Here is a 10,956-nt window from a genome sequence, read left to right on the forward strand (position 1 = left end):
ACCTCAGACAGCAGCCACTGACAATTCCTTCACCAGATTGTGAAAAGAGAAAACCTTATTTTTAAATACCTTTATGGATTTCAGTCCAGTGATAATCCACTGAAATGTCTAGTCTAACAGAAAACAGACTTTGAGGCAAGACATTTTAAGAATTTAAAACCTATTAGTTCACTGTGACTATAAATTTACTTTTAAAAGGGCTTTTGTAAGATAGAAGAAATGAAACTGAGTGTGGGTCAATGTTTGTCCTTTAATATGACTTTTAATTTCACTCTTTTTAAAATTTAATTCTTAAATTTATATGCCTCTATCTCCTGCAAACACACACACAAAACTAGCTCAAAAAAGTGCAGAAATACATGTAAAAATTAAAACTACAAAATCCCTAGAAGAAAACATGGGCATAAATCTCCACAACCCAGGATTAAGGGCTAATTCTTCAGATACAACTCCAGAAGCATCATGACAGAAGAAAAATGAATTAATTAAAATTAAAATGGTTCCTACGTCAAAATATAACATCAAAGCGGCCCATGGGATGGGAAATATACTTTAAATTGCACCTCTGGTACCACAGATTTATAGCTCAACAATGGAAAAACAAATAATCCAACCAAAAAGAGTTGGAGCAGAGAATTAGAATATATTTCTCTCTATAGAAGACATCTACAGCTGATAGGCACCTACTCAAACTACGGTCATTACAAAAATGCAAATCCTATCCACAGTTACACGTCACTGAATTTGGAGGACTGCAACTCACATTTTTTAATAAGCAATAGGACAAATGTTGGTGATGCTAGAAAAGCTTTATCCACTCACACCAGGGGAGTGGGACTATAAACTGTGGTGGGTAAGATGGCTGGAAGGGCAGGTTGGGAAGATGGCTGGAAGGCCACCTCCTATGTCATTGTGGTCAGATAAGCACAGCTGGGCCTCATGTGAGGGCTTCAACATTTCTGGTAATTTCTGCCGAAACAAGTTAAAGTACCCAGCCTTCTGCAAGGGTGTGAGCACCAACCCTCTGCTCCACCTCCCTACCCCGACACTTCCAACAAAGCCAGACACCCAAGACTGCTCGAGGTGCCTGGTTGAGCCTCTACCCTGTGACAAGAAAAACTGGATGGTAGTCACCTCAGTCCTCAGAGGTGTACTGCTAGAACCAGTGGGTTTGTCTTCCCAGGGTGTTTGCCACGTGAGGTGACCTGGAGGAAGGCAGTGACAGCTATAAGAAACAGGAGGACGGAAAAGGACAACTCCCCTGCCTGAAGCAACGGCAGCTCATGAGTTTGGAAACAGGCAGAAAAGAATGTGGGAAAGAAAACAGTTTCACAGAGTTCCTCAATACCCACAGACTCCTGGTATGTGCCCAATAAACATTACTTATACATCCAAAAATAAACACAGTTAGCATAGCAGTATGTGTGAAATTTATCTTGAGCATGTACTGTTTCCCTTTCAACTGCTGAAATGAAATTGCATAATACCTATAATAACTTGTTTATTTTGCCAAAATTAAAAAGGGAAATATTAAATAAATTTGAAAACATGAAATTAGTGTATATTTGCATCTCTCTTTCTTCTCTCTGTCTCTCTCTGTCTCTCTGTCTCTCTGTCTCTCTGTCTCTCTGTCTCTCTCTCTCTCTCTGTCTCTCTGTCTGTGTGTGTGTGTGTGTGTGTGTGTGTGTGTCTCTCTCTCTCTCTCTCTCTCTCTCTCTGTGTGTGTGTGTGTGTGTGTGTGTGTGTGTGTGTGTGTGTGTGTGTGTGTGTGTGTTTCTGGGGATCTAATATACTCATCAAGTACTCTACCACTAAGCTACATCTCCAATCCCATAAGAATTTCAAAATTTGAAATTTTGATAATTGACTATTTCATAATTTTGATATCACATTCTTACAAAATATGTAAGGGTATTGAAAATGCTTGTTCTACACCAAGGTCGATAACTTTTTAAATAAAGGGGAGGCAGTGAGCACTTTTGATTTCACCCATGATTGTGTACTGTGTGTATAGAGAATGCATAAATGAATATGTGTGACTGTTTCAATAAAACTTCCTTTCTGGATCCTGAAATTTGAATTTTACATAATTATCACAGAATGTCAGTCTCTGTGAGTCTCAAATTTTGAAATATGAGCCAGTACTTGGTCTGGAGGCTAAGGGTTGGGTTGGGTCTGTAGTTGTTATCTTGTTCCATGATCTATGACCTGAACATGCTCAGTTTTTAATGTATGTGATGAAAAAGTATAGGAATAACTCCTGCCATCAGAAATTACAGGAAGTGTTAGCACACACTGTGAGGACCCTGTGGGGACTAGGTTATAGGCGGTTTTTATTTCCTTCATTGCATTTTCCGTTGCACATTGTATTTTCCATTGTATTTTTCGTTGCACTGTCCTCAAGGGGAGAGACAGGAAGAAAGGACATGCAGACTGGGGCTTGACTGGTTGTCAGGGTGTCCTCTGTTGTCTAATTGGACTAAGTGACTTCTAAACATTTCATTTTCCAGGCTGGGACCCCGCCTCACACCCAGGAAGATGCCTGCAGAATAATTATTCTAACTCCCAGCACCCAGGTGTCCACACAGTTGTCAAACCAGACTTCAGTGCAAAACTCCACATTGAAGAAAAACCAAAAGCATCCAAAACACCCCCCACGAAGGCCACAAGGGGGCAGAAACTCTGCAGCCCAAAGAAAAAGGAGTTTGGGGCCCAATACATTTCGGTAATTTGTCCAGTTCTAGCAATCTCTTTCAGAAACCTAATTAAGATTACATAAAGACCCCATTTTGGTCCCACAAAAAGGTAATTCACAAAATCTAGCAAGCCCTTTTTCTTGGAAAATAGATAGGTAGTCCCTTTCAAATTGCCCAAGCAAATTGTATTTTTTTTCTACATGGTTCAAGGTAAAAGTTTTAGAAAATTTACACAGGCTCCCCCTCCCTCCAACAGATTTTTTTTTTCTATCTTACAAGCAACTCTTGTTTTTTGAAAATAGTCATTTTCTTTATTTTTTCATACACAACAAAATGCAACCAAAACAAACTTGAAGGCAAAAGATTCACACTTTTCTCAATTCCTCCATAAGACCCAGGAATCAATAGAAACATAAGTATATGGACAGAGGTCCACCCCATAGCACTCCAGCTATGTCAACTTTTCTACAAAAGTGCCTAATATTTCTGAAGTAACTTCTAAAATTAAAAAAGATAATAAAACTTTAACTTTTGCTTTTCCAAGTAGCAAATACTAAAACTGTAGCTGACCTGTATTCAACATTAAATATCAAAGAAAATATATTAATGTATTTTATCTTAAGCACCTTTAGAATCTAAGCTAAAATAAAATTATGAGCTGGATGGTGGTGGTGCACACCTTCAGTCCCAGCACTTGGGAGGCAGAGGCAGGTGGTCATATTCGAGTTCAAGGCCAGCCTCATCTACAAAGCTACACAGAGAAACCCTGTCTCAAAAAATAAAAATAAAAAAAATGTTCATAAAATTAGGATGCCATTATGTTAGTTCAAAACTCACCTGCCTAGACATTTCTGTCTTGGCCTCCCTAATGCTTCTTTCCTACAGGGAATCTTGAATCAGCAGGCACACTTCTCTGCACACCATAACAGACAGGCTAGGATAAGAACAAACATTTGTAACCTCTCTTCTGCCATCATCTTTCTCCCTCACTGAAGAACCTCCTGGAACAATCCCAAACTTTCTATCTCATGTCTCTCTCTCATTCTTGTTTAACCTTCTAAATCTTGGTTGTGACACAGACACACAGCATCAACTTTGCCATGGCAACCATTTTAAGTACACCAAACAGCAATGCTAGGACGCTCTTGCTGTAAAGCAGCCTGTCTGCAGAACTCCCACTGGCTGGCTGACCCCTCTACCTGCTAAAGAGCAATTATCCTCATTATCCTCCCCCAAGCTCTGGCAGCCAACCTTCTCCTCTGAACTGATTACTCTAAGTACCTCACAGGATTTAAACCATACCTAATTTGTAATTTTTTAAGATGGCTTAGTTTAATTATTCATAAGGTCAAGTTTCATCCATGTTTTACATATGTCAACATTTCTTTTTAAGGTTAAATAATAATCCATTGCAGGTATGTACTGGATTTTATTCTTTGAAAAATGGAGAAATAGTTTAGTTAGTCAAGTGCTTGTCTTGCAAGCATGAAGCCCTGATTTCAACCCATGCCTCTGCTATCCTAACCAACACCTCAAGAAACTCTAAGACAAAATTCATATTCATTGGTCAAAATCTGTTATTATATATTTGGCATGTTTGCTTTCTATCTTATAAATTCCATATAGGAGACATTTTATACCCAAAATATACATATATCCTAGAGTTGATAAACATTCAATTTCTATTTGTTGAATTGGTAAAGGATTGGCTAAGTAAAACACGAATTCATTATAAAAATTAAGAACACACCCAAGTCCACAGAAACTATACTCAAAATTTAGAAACCCTTCTCCCAAAGGACTTCACATGTCAGACTTATCACAAATAAAACATGTCTGCATAGAAATGCTTCTTAAATCCAAAGAGTAGAATATTCATAAATAACAAATGTTAACAAATATCCAAGCAGATTCATGAAGGTATACAGTTACATTAAGCAAGCAAAATGCAGTTGTTGAAATATAAAGGATCTGCAGAAGAGTTACAGAAATTAGAAATAGCTGAAGATAGTGCTGGAGACCTGATTTGCATCATTTAATCATTAATTCCAAATGTACCAAACACCTAAACATAAGTGATGAAACTAAAAACTGCTCAAAAGAAAATAGGGAAGTTCTATACCACCAAATTATCAATGACTTCCTGCATATAATACTAAAACACAGTCAACTAAGTAGATAAACTAAGCTATATTTAGGAACTATGTATCAAAGGACATAACCAACAGGGTGCAAAGGCAAGAAGAACACACATGCACTTTATATATTAAATAGTGGGTAATGACACCAAGAACAAAGAACTTCTGCAAACACACACACACACACACACACACACACACACACACACACACACACACACACAAATAAATAAATAAATAAATAAATAAATAAATAAATAAATACCCTGATTTAAAATGAATGCAGGACTTGGATCAACATCTTCTAAAGATCTGTGAATGGCCAATGACGTGTTAAAGGATGGCAGCTTAACCACATTGCTCATTAGAGAAATGCAAATCAGACCCAGAATGAGACAATACCACACACACCCTTAGGATTGTCCCATCAAAGTCTCCAAAAATAAGTACTGGCAAGGATGTGGAGAAACTGGAATCTTTGTATACTGCTTGTAAGAATGAAAAATGACACAACCACTATGAAGCCACTGTGGCAGTTTTTCAAAATACAAATTTTTAAAAAGGATTACCATAGGACCTGGCAGTTCTACTTCTAGATATGCATATACCCAAAAGAATTGTAAATGGGGTCCCAATAAAATATTTGTACTCCATGTTTGCAGAAGCATTGCTATCAATGGTCCAAACACAGGAGGGCCCTAGTGCCCATGAGAGGACAGCTAAGCAAATGGGATGTTATTCAACCTTACCAAAGAAAAGAAATTGTAATCATGCTACAGTGTTGCTGTGGAATAATCCTTCTGTACACTGGGAATATGTATTCATCTCATTGGTTAATAATAAAGCTGAGTTGGCCAATAGCCAGTCAGAATAAGGCTAGGCGGGAAAGCCAAACAGGGAAAAAGAAGGGCAGAGTCTGAAGAGATGCAAGAAACAAGATGCTAGAGAATGGGTAAAGCCATGAAGACAAGAGACAAAACATAGATTAATAGAAATGGGTTAATATAAATTGTAAAAGCTGGTTAGTAATAAGTATGAGCTATAGACCAAGCATTTTATAATTAATATAAGCTTTTATATGATTATTTGGGACCAGGCAAGCAGGACAAAAGAAAAGCTCTGCCTCCAATTACACAGTACAGGTACATTTTGATGGCATTATGCTAAGGGAAATAAGCCACTCATAAAATTGTAGATATGGCATAATGAAACTCAATATGAGGTCTCTAGAGTAGTCACAGTCCTGGAGACATTAGACTGCTGGTTCCTGGGAGCTGAGGGAAAGTTGCAGAGTTGTTTCACGGATATGGGGTTTTGAAGAATCATTGAATAGCTATGAATGGGGAGGAGATACTCTACGCATATGAATTCCTTTTTATTCCAGAAGGATACATAGGAAGTTAATTGTAATAGATGTCTGGGAGCTGATGAATGAACAGCTGGGGGACTAAAAGGAAGTGGAATTTTCCCTGATCACCTTTATGTATTTCCCCTAAACAAACAAAGACGCCTCTTTGTTTAGTTTTTAAATTTGACCGTATGAATAAATCATCCAATCAGGAAGACTTATTATTGAGAAAGTTAAATTTCAATATGGATACTAGGCTGAAGCTTATCAACTGTGATATATAGAGTCACAGGCCCACTCAGAACAGAGCAATGGGAGCGATCTATGCTGGGTGCCTGCAACACACTGTTGCATGTAGTAACCAAACCTACTGTCAATCCAGGAATGATGGTTTACACCCATAATCCTAGCACTCTGGAGGCTGAGGCAGTAGGGTTTTTGCAAGTTGAAGGTTGGATTGGGCTACAATGTAAGACTCTGTTTCAAGAAACATGAGAGGGGAGCTGGGGAGATGATTTTGCAATTGAGGGCACTCAATGCTCTTCTGGAGGACCTGGGTTCTGTTCCTAGCTCCCTGTAACTCCATCTTCACAGGGTTCAACATCGTCTTCTGGCCTCCTCAGACACATGTATACACACACACACACACACACACACACACACACACACACACACACACACACACCACAATAAAAAAAAACTAAATCTTGTTTAATAAAGAAAAAGAAACAAAAACAAGCAAACAAAAATTAAACACTACATTTTTTTGTGACGGGGGAGGTCCTTCTGTATGCCGTGAATATGTTTCTCTTATTGGTTGATGAATAAAACTGTTTCAGCCAATGGACAGGGAGGACATAGCCAGGCAGGAAGGATAGGCAGGGTTATCAGACTAGGAGAAGCCTGGGAAGAGGAACACAGAGGGATCTCCAGAGGAGACGCCTCGTAGTGCTGAGGGAGCAAGAGGACCGTGCATCACTGGTAAGCCAAGACAAAGTGAGATACACAGATGAATAGAAATGAGCTAATAATTAAGAGAGAGCTAGCCAACAAGAAGTCTGAGCCATCAGTCAGTTTATAATTAAAATAAGCCTTTGTGTATTTATTTGGGGCTAAAGGCCTGAGGAACCAGGCAGAACAGAAATCTCTGTCCACATCTTTCATATGCAGAACCTCCATTTCAACTTAGGTGCGCAATGTGTATGACATGAAAGTAAAAAGGAGGAGAGGATAATGAATGGATGCAAACATCAGATTTGCCTGTAGGCAAGTCTGTGAAGCATTTTTTCTTGGCTAATGATTGATGGGGAGGGCTCAGCCCACTGTGGGTGGTGTCACTCTTAAGCAGGTGGTCCTGGAAAGCATGAGAAAGGTCACTGAATATGAGCGTAGAGAGAAAGCCAGTAAGCAGCACCTTCCCCGTTGGCCTCTACTTCAGTTCCTGTTTCCAGGATATTGCCTGACTTCCTGCCTTGGCTTCCCTCAGTGATGGACTGTAAGCAGGACATGTAAGCCAGATAAACCCCTTCTGCCCAAGTTGCTTTTGGCAATTATACGTATCCTAGCAACAGGGAGCAAACTAGGATGGGAAAGACTAAGAACAAAGTATAATGACATCTATGTATGAAAATACCCAAAAGAAGCCCATCACTTTATACGCTAACATTTTTTAAAATAATTTATGTTTTAGGCCATCAGAAACAAATTGATTTTGTCCAACTTATTATAAGTTGTTAGTAAGCTCTTTCTCACTTCAGGTCTTTACAAGTTTATGCTTTATTATCAAGGAAGTTAAAGAAAACTCTACTGCTATGAAACATGAAGTTTGAGTTACCACCTTCAGCAACCTAGAAATGATTTCATTGAGCAAAGAACATGGGTGATGTTTTTGCTCAGAAAGGGTGTTTATGAAAGGCAGAATTTTATTCCTGCTGAGAGGCAAATAATAAAATGTTCTTGTTGTATGCTAACTTTAAAATTACAAACAAATAACTAAGAAAACAAATAAAAATTACCTTTAGTCTTCACCAGCATCTTAAACCATGTAAATGATAAATTGCTCCCTATAATCATCCCTACTGGTGCGTGCTTACACTTTCCATCCCTTTTCTTTTTGCCCTACTGATCTATAGACTACTTACCTATTGTCAATTATTCTTTGTGGCTGGCTTTTTCACTTAGCATCATACTTCAAGATTATAGAAAATGCATCCCTCCATTTAAAGCTGAGAATTGTTCCACTATGTGGCTATACCACGTTTTCTTTGTTCATTTATTTATCAATAGCTAGCCGCGTTGTTTCTACTCTTTAGTCTCTGATGACTAACGCTGCTGTGAATATGGGTTTTACAAGAATCTTTCCCAGACTTTACTTTTAATTCTTTTGGATACTGTCATGTGCTCATCTTTCTAGATTTTTATTGTCTGAAGAGCCAGAACACTGCTTTAATGGTGGCTGCACCGTTATCTGTGCCCATCACCAGGCCACACAATTCCCATCTCTCTACACAATATTCAGCAATTGTTACCTTCTGGTTTATTTTTTTAAATGACGGCCATTCTGATGCAGATGAAATGGAATCTCATTTTTGTTCCAATTTGCATTTTTCCAGTGGTCAACAGTAGTGAGCATTCTTTCATGTGCTTATGAAGAAATAATCATTTTTGTAGTAGAAAACTCTATAATGTAGAGGGGAGAGGAGAAATGCAAACATCATAGTATAGTGTTTTCAAATACTGTTCAGGCCTCATCTCATTCCCTGCCGGATGGCTCTGCCTACCTTGTGCTGGCTAATGAAGTGTGTCAGGTGGGCCCTCCAACCTTAAGAGGTATGAAATGTTCCCACTAATCCTCGGAGCGGGCACATTCCTTGTAGTCACTGAGCCCAAGACAGGAACTGGCACCTGGAAGAACCCAAAAGCCTAAAGTAGAACCTGTCTGAAACAGCTACTTGCTGTGGAAGGCCAGTGAGAACTTGGAGGATTTCTTTTTAATGTTACAAAAATGAACAAAGACACAGGTTATTTCTCTATAGTAACACTATGAGTGATTTTCCTAAGTATTTTTAAATTTTCCTCAATAAATATTTATTATTTATATGGTAGCAAAACAGAATTTGATCCCTAGCTCTATATTTAAAAGAAAAAAAAAAGTGTGCACAGACCTGGAAGTTTGCAGTCCCAGCACTGGGGGAGGAGACAGGTCCACTGCTGGGGCCAGATAGCCAGCCAGTCTAACCCACTTGATGAGTTCCAGAACAGAAACCCTGCCTCAAAAAATACTATGGCCAGTATCTGAGGAACGGCATCCCTCACCTCTCCACCCGCGCCTGCTTTCACACCTGCATACAGACACACACACACACACATGCACACACAGAGACCATTAAAATAAGTAATGTGTTATATTTTATGCCAAAATATAAATAGTGGAACTTTCTTGTTACGAATCCCATGTCTAAGAAACATTTTTCCTTAGGTTTTGAATTTGTTTTGTATAAGGAGTTTGCTTTTCACAGCTGGGTCACATTTTTCTTTCCTTCCTTCCTCATTCCTCTCTTCCGTTTTTCCTTCCTTCTTTTTCTTTCTTTCCATTCAAATGGATGGCCATTCAAAACTCCCAAAAGACATTATAGGATTTATTAGTAAAACTAAGCAGAATAGGGACACAATCTATTTCTTCACTGCATGGAGCTGTGGGTAGGGTTAGAAAGTAACCATAAACAAGCCTCCTTAGGGGATATCATAATTGTTCTAATATTTGGCAATTACACTGTACAAGTACATAATTTGCTTTCAAAGGAACTGAGTTATATGCATGCCATGGATAGATTTTACAGTTCGTAAATTACACCCTCATAATTTTCTTTTTTTTTTTTCAAAATGCTCTTCCTTTGTACGATGACTTTGAGAAATGGACTTTAATTTCAAGACTAGACCCACCAGTGACTTCCCAGGAAAACACAGCAACAATAAAAATGAAAAGAAATCCCTCACTGAAAAACCAGACTCATTCCTCAAAAGGCCAGCTTGAAGGAAGATGTCTCTAGATGAAGAGAAACCAGCTGTAATCCTAAATTTGCCAGGAAAATCTTCCACTGAGCACACCATGAGTTGAAACACACACACACACACATACACACACACACACACACACACACACACACACAGAGGGAGAGAGAGAGAGAGAGAGAGAGAGAGAGAGAGAGGAGAGAGAGAGAGAGAGAGAGAGAGCGCAAACCCTCCTGGCAGTGGCTTCAGCAGCATGTGGGAGTCAGGCTTGGATCAGAGGGTCAGCCATGGGGTGGACCAGTACTTGGAAACAGCTCCACTGGAGGGTAGACTAAGAATCATGAGAAGTGACAGCAAATCTGAATCTTGCTCTGAGACAGCACTCGCCCCACTCCCAGCCTCAGGATGCTGGTCAGCTAAATGTGCAGGATGTAAAAGAGCGGGTTGAGTGGTTCCTTGTAGGGACTGGGATATGACAAAGCACCCCATGGCTGAGAGTTATGTAACCTATTTCAGAGTACAGTAAAAACCCTGTGTCCTGCTCCAAACATCCCAAATCAGCCCTTCTGCCTGGAAGTCATCTGCTTGTCAACCTTCTAGGCTAACATCAAGTTCTTGCCATGTGAAAGTTGCCATGACAACTGAAGAGAAAGTTGTGGTCAACAGACTATAATCCAAAAAGCTTTAAAAAAAAAAAAAAAGCCCTTTAGCTGGCTTTTCTAAGCCAAAGGACATTGGAACAATACATTCCCCAAAAGGAAAA

The sequence above is a fragment of the Cricetulus griseus genome, chromosome 8 (assembly GCF_003668045.3).
Source record: "Cricetulus griseus strain 17A/GY chromosome 8, alternate assembly CriGri-PICRH-1.0, whole genome shotgun sequence".
Taxonomy (NCBI): Eukaryota; Metazoa; Chordata; class Mammalia; order Rodentia; family Cricetidae; genus Cricetulus; species Cricetulus griseus.